Source organism: Pristiophorus japonicus, chromosome 15 (assembly GCF_044704955.1).
Source record: "Pristiophorus japonicus isolate sPriJap1 chromosome 15, sPriJap1.hap1, whole genome shotgun sequence".
NCBI classification, from domain to species: Eukaryota; Metazoa; Chordata; class Chondrichthyes; family Pristiophoridae; genus Pristiophorus; species Pristiophorus japonicus.
Window position 1 is genome coordinate 19,128,977 of NC_091991.1, and position 6,112 is coordinate 19,135,088.

A 6,112-nucleotide genomic window follows, 5' to 3' on the forward strand; every position below is an offset into this window, starting at 1 on the left:
TTCAACCCGGCATCGGCACTTTCATGGAGACCAAGGTAGTGATTCACATAAACCCGGACGCCAGGCCAGTACACCACAAGGCCAGAGCGGTGCCATACGTGATGCGGGAAAAGATAGGATGCGAATTAGACTGCCTGCTGAGGGAAGGCATCATCTCGCCAGTCGAATTCAGTGACTGGGCGAGCCCGATCGTGCCGGTGCTCAAGGCGGATGGGTCGGTCAGGATATATGGTGATTACAAGGCCACCATCAATCGGGTGTCACTCCAAGACCAGTACCTGCTACCGAGAGCAGAGGACCTCTTTGTGATGCTGTGCGGTGGCAAACTTTTTTCAAAATTGGACCTGACCTCAGCTTACATGACCCAGGAGCTGGCGAGTGAGTCGAAAAAGCTGACCACCATCACTACACACAAGGAGTTGTTTGAGTGCAACAGATGTCCGTTCGGGATTCGTTTGGCCACTGCAATCTTTCAGCGAAATATGGAAAGCCTCCTCAAGTCGATTCCAAGGACAGTGGTTTTTCAAGACGACATCCTCATCACGGGTCGCGATACTGAAGAACACCTCCACAACCTAGAGGAGATGCTACGCAGACTGGACCGGGTAGGGCTGCGACTGAAAATGGCGAAGTGCGTCTTCTTAGCTCCAGAGATAGAATTCCTGGGGATGAGGGTTGCAGCAGACGGGATCAGACCTACTGTGTCCAAAACGGAAGCGATCCAGAGAGCACCCAAACCCCGTAACACGACGGAGCTGCATTCATTCCTGGGGCTCCTGAACTATTTTGGCAACTTTCTTCCCAAATTGAGCACGCTGTTAGAGCCGCTACACGTGCTCCTACGCAAAGGTCACGATTGGGTCTGGGGGGGACAGCCAGGAAAGGGCTTTTGTTAGAGCACGCAATTTGTTATGCTCCAACAAACTGTTAATGTTATATGACCCGTGTAAGAAACTAGTTTTAATGTGTGATGCGTCGTCCTATGGGGTCGGGTGTGTGTTGCAGCATGTGAATGCCAATGGTCAGTTACAACCGGTAGCTTATGCCTCCAGAAGTCTGTCCCAGGCAGAAAGGGGCTACGGGATGGTAGAAAAGGAAGCGTTAGCATGTGTATATGAAGTAAAAAAAATGCACCAGTATCTGTTTGGCAGGAAATTTGAGCTGGAGACAGATCACAAACCCCTAACGTCCCTTTTAGCTGACAACAAGGCCATTAATGCGAATGCATCGGCCCGCATACAGAAGTGGGCACTTACGTTAGCTGCCTATGACTACACAATTTGGCACAAACCGGGCACTGAAAACTGTGCTGATGTACTCAGCAGGCTACCACTAGCCACCACTGAGGGGACAGCTGAGCATGATGCTGAGATGGTCATGGCTGTTGAAGCTTTCGAAAGCGAAGGCTCACCTGTGACAGCCCATCAGATTAAAGTCTGGACGAATAAAGACCCGACTGTCTTTAGTTAAGAAATGTGTCCTGAATGGGAACTGAGCATCCACGTATGGGGCATGCCCTGAGAAGTTTAAACCGTTTCATAGGCACAAGGACGAACTCTCAATTCAGGCCGATTGCCTACTGTGGGGAAACTGAGTAGTCATGCCCCAGAAAGGCAGAGAGGTGTTTATCAGAGAACTTCACAATGAGCACCCGGGCATTGTCATGATGAAGGTAATTGCCAGGTCGCACGTTTGGTGGCCAGGGATAGATGCAGACCTTGAACTTTGTGTGCGCAGGTGCAATACGTGTGCTCAGCTGGGCAACTCACTCAGGGAAGCCCCCCTTAGCCCCTGGTCCTGGCCCGCCAAGCCATGGTCACGCATCCATGTGGACTACGCAGGTCCTTTCATGGGAAAAATGTTTTTGGTTGGAGTAGACGCCTACTCCAAATGGATTGAGTGTGCCATTTTAAATTCAAGCACATCCTCTGCCATGGTAGAAAGTCTACGGGCAATGTTCGCCGCCCATGGTCTACCGGACGTCTTGGTCAGCGACAATGACCCATGCTTCACAAGCACTGAATTCCAGGACTTCATGGCAGGAAATGGAATCAACCATGTCAGAACGGCACCGTTCAAGCCGGTCTCAAACGGCCAGGCAGAACGAGCAGTGCAGATAATCAAACAGGGGATGCTCAGAATCCAAGGGGGTTCCCTACAAAGCCGCTTATCATGCCTCCTGTTGGCCAATAGATCCTGACCACACTCGCTCACAGGGGTTCCACCCGCAGAGCTGCTAATGAAAAGGACGCTCAAAACCAGGTTGTCCCTTATACACCCTACTATGAAAGAAATTGTTGAGAGCAGGCGCTAGTCACAATATGACTACCATGACAGGAATGCGAAGGCGCGATGTATTGATGTCAATGATCCTGTTTTTGTCCTTAATTATGCTGCAGGGCCCAAATGGCTTGCAGGCACTGTGATTGCCAAAGAGTGGAATAGGGTTTTGGTAGTTAAACTTACCAATGGACAAATCTGCCGCAAACACGTGGATCAAACTAAAAGGAGGTTCAGCAACCCCATAGAAGAAGCAAAGGAAGAACACGATGTAGAGTTTACTCCACTATAGATGACCGAACACCGGAACCAAGTGGAGGACCGGGCCCAAGTGGAGGAGAGCCCAGTCACTGTGGGCAGCCTGGACAGGCCTGAGGTACCGCAAACAGCAGACACTCAGGCCAGCGCCTATCAACCGGTGCCCCAACTCAGGCGCTCTACAAGGGAGCGTAAACCACCAGAGAGACTTAACCTGTGATCCCAATAAGACTTTAGGGGGCAGATGATGTCATGTATTCAACTGTCATTGGAACCCATGTATAAGCTGACCTAAGTTGTACACCTTCAGAACACTGACCACAGGGGGCGAACTTGTGGGAGACACTCCTAACCTGGACTTTTCGGTATAAAAGCGGAAGCTCCACCCACCGTCTCTCTCTTGAGGTCTTGTTAATAAAGGTAACTGGTCACAGAGTGATCTTCTCTCAAGTATGGGCCTAGTGTGCATTTATACTGTATGTATAGTAAGGACATATCAGTATTGTTCTCTCTCTCTCTCTCTCTCTCTCTCCCTGTCTCTTTGTCTCTATCTCTCTCTGTCTCTCTCTGTCTCCCTCCTTCCCCCTCCCTCTTTCCCTCTCCCTCTCTCTCTCCCTTGAGTGCAGATTCTGCGCTGAATTCCTCGAGTCCATTGAAGGGGCTCCAGGACTTGTTGCTGAGCAATATGGAGCTGGCTCTGGGATCTCGTCCCGTTCGGAGCTCGTTGATCTCCCCCAGATGATCCATTACCGGACTTCTCTGTGAGACCGACTCAGCTGCTATTACTTTGAGGACTCTGGGGAGCTTCCGACCCATCCCCAGGTTTGGATCTTACCTTCTTGTCTCTCTCAGCTCCCACGGCTCCGAGATCTCCGCCACTCTGCACCGGCCCTAAAAGCTAGCAGAAGTACTGAATGATCAGTCATTAGGGGCAAAAATGCTAAAGCTGAAATAATGGTGCAAAGTCACTCGATAACTTGTGCCGGTATAAATAGCAATCTGGGTGTCAGTAGGTGACTGTGCATCATGCAGCTAGGTTTTTCACAGTGAGTTCAGTCAAAGCATCACTGCCACATGCAATGGCGTGCGCCTCCTTGCGCAATTTGTCCCGGGTTGCTGCAGCAGTGCACAGGGAACATAGGAACATGAGTAAAGCAGTCAGCATCTCGAGCCTGTTTCGCCATTCGATTAGAATCATGGCTGATCTGTCATTCTTCTCCAATTCCAGGAGACTCCTGGACAATCCGGGAGGATTGACAACCCTACCTGAGGGGGGTAGACTGGAGAGCTCTCTTGTGCTGCTGCCAGGGGGGAGAGCAGGCTTATCAGAGCGCTCGCTTGCTATCCCACTAGCAGGAAATGGATTCTGCTGGCCACTGTTCCATGGGAGCACACTAAGGGATTTACTAAGACCCTTAAGCTCCTAAGAGAGAGGGAGAGAGTGTGCCGATATCCTCCAAACCCTCCAAGATGCTGCTCTGGAGATAGCTGAATCGGTAGTCATTGTTCTCTTCAAATGGTCTCCCTTCACCTGCAGGCCAATCGTAAATTCTTCCACTTTGGAGTCACTTTTTGGGTTGGAGATCACCCTGAGATAGTAGATATTTGCCGAGGTTCCAGCAGCTGCTACTCCCTCCAGGTTGCATTGCATTGATGTATACCCCTTGCTGATGGTGCATTGAAGGATGGCTTTGGTATCTGCTATAATCCAAGACACCTGACACACATTATGTGAGATAGGACACAGAGCCTCCATACATAATCGATGCTCTGCAAGCATCTTTCTCTTCATGACAGGCCTCCTGAGATTATCATCCTCATTAGACTTTCCCTAAGCCTTCAATAGAAACATTAGGTCCACCTTCCACTGCCACATCTTCTGGGTGCCTTGTGTTCTGAGACTCCCCCAGTGACAGCTCTCCATCTACACTGACTATTTCACCAAATGTGTCTCTATCTGGGCTAGTGAGTGCTAGTAATGGGGTGAATGATAGAGTGGGGGGGGATCTCTGATGGCTATGCCCAATGCAGTGGGCCCTGGAATTTCATCTTCTGTGCAATTTTCCAGTGATTTTTATTTTAACACTTCTGTGGAGTTAAAAAGAATCACAAAGACTATCATATACTTTTACTGCTCCTTTAGGACTCTCCACATAATAGCTACAGATAATATTTATATGAACGTCAAAGATATTCAGCTACTCTGAATAAACCCATTGGGATTGCACTCATCTGCTGCTTGTGATGAATTGGTACCCAGCAGTTTCATGGCCTCTTCCCCCTGATGTATTAATACCTGCAGACCTGTTGCCTGATGTTCTTTGCTATTATGAGCCATTTTCTTCTGCATGAACAGAGAATCATTTTGATGGTGTGTAAGCCTCCAATCCTTTCTTGTTTCTTGTTGTTATCTTTTATGTATTGTAAAGGAATGGCAATAGTTGTATGAGAACACTTGACATGAAAGATGAAAGGATAGATCTAACTTGGGTTTCCCCATGTAACTGGGGCAGTAGTGCAACGAAGATGGCTTCCTGCTCCATTTACGCCAGTCTCTGGCCATGGCCATCCTCAAAGGGGCCTTCTGCTGGATGACCAGAGCACCTGCCTGTTTCAAGCAACCGGAATCCAAGATGGGTCGTGTCAGGACTAAGACGGTCAAGAAAGCCGATCGAGTGATCATTGAGAAATACTATACTCGCGTCGGCAATGACGTCCACACAAACAAAAGGGTTTCCAAAGAGATCGCCATCATCCCCAGCAAGAAACTCCACAACAAGATTGCAGGGTATGTGACACATATGAAGCGTATCCAGCGGGGGCCTGTCTGAGGCATCTCCATCAAACTGCAGGAAGATGAGCGAGAGAGGAGGGACAACTATGTCCCAGAGGTCTCTGCTCTGGACCAGGAGATGATTGAGGTGGACCCAGATATCAAGGAGATGCTGAAGTTGCTGGACTTTGGCAGCTTGTCCAATCTGCAGGTGTCACAGCCTTCGGTAGGAATGGCCTTCCAGACCCCAAGAATCTAACATTATTTGTACCACATTGTTCTAATAATAAAAAAGACAAAGGAAAAAAAAAGCCCTTTTAATATGCAAATTGAGGTAATTGAAGCTAGTTTCATTCCACTGCGGCTCCATTTATGCCAGGCAACCCAAGTTAAAATCGATCCCTTCATCTTTCATGCCACGTGTTCTCATACAACTATCTGTTGATATTCCTCTTCAATACTTAGAAGTGTCTTTGCCCTCTACCGAACAGGTGTTTTTCTCCTGTAAGTTCAGCTGACACTTGCATTCTTGGTATTCACTCTTTTTACAGGAAAAAAAGTCCTCAGTCCATTGGATGATCCTTCAAGTAATTGCAAAGATGCCAAAGCTAAACCAAAGCAGTGCATGTCCAAAGGTAAATCCTCACACATTTACTGTAGTGTTTCAACTTGCAATGCCTAACGTTTCTGAAACCTATATAGGTTGGATCCCATCACCTTATATATGCTCCTGCAACTGAGCTCACTTACATATTTCTCACCCAGCTTCTTGTTAAGCTGCTGCTAGTTGGTACAGAACCA

At 48.4% G+C, this 6,112-nt stretch overlaps 1 pseudogene; it reads left to right on the plus strand.

The window, feature by feature from the left end:
- Nucleotides 1-5,165: 5,165 nt before the first annotated feature.
- Nucleotides 5,166-5,596, plus strand: LOC139281418 (small ribosomal subunit protein eS17-like; annotated as a pseudogene).
- The last annotated feature ends 516 nt before the right edge of the window (nucleotides 5,597-6,112 follow it).